We start from the raw sequence: 235 nt of genomic DNA, 5'->3' as shown, positions 1-235 counted from the left end.
AACACAATTTTTTGGAGTAAAGTTCCCCGACGTGTCCCACATACAAACGCTGGCTGGGGAGAGCATCTCTGGTCTACATGCAGTACAGTACAGTACAGTACAGTACATCTCCACTGGTCCACATCCAGTGAGGACAACGCTTCTAGATAATGCACACGTCAAATACCACAGACAGATATCACTGAACGACACTTGAGCTGCAACTGTTTTCTTCCTTTTCTTGCGGTCCCAGATA

Source organism: Cynoglossus semilaevis, chromosome 16 (genome assembly GCF_000523025.1).
Source record: "Cynoglossus semilaevis isolate Cse_v1.0 chromosome 16, Cse_v1.0, whole genome shotgun sequence".
NCBI classification, from domain to species: domain Eukaryota; kingdom Metazoa; phylum Chordata; class Actinopteri; order Pleuronectiformes; family Cynoglossidae; genus Cynoglossus; species Cynoglossus semilaevis.
Note: the sequence above shows the minus strand (reverse complement) of the source record.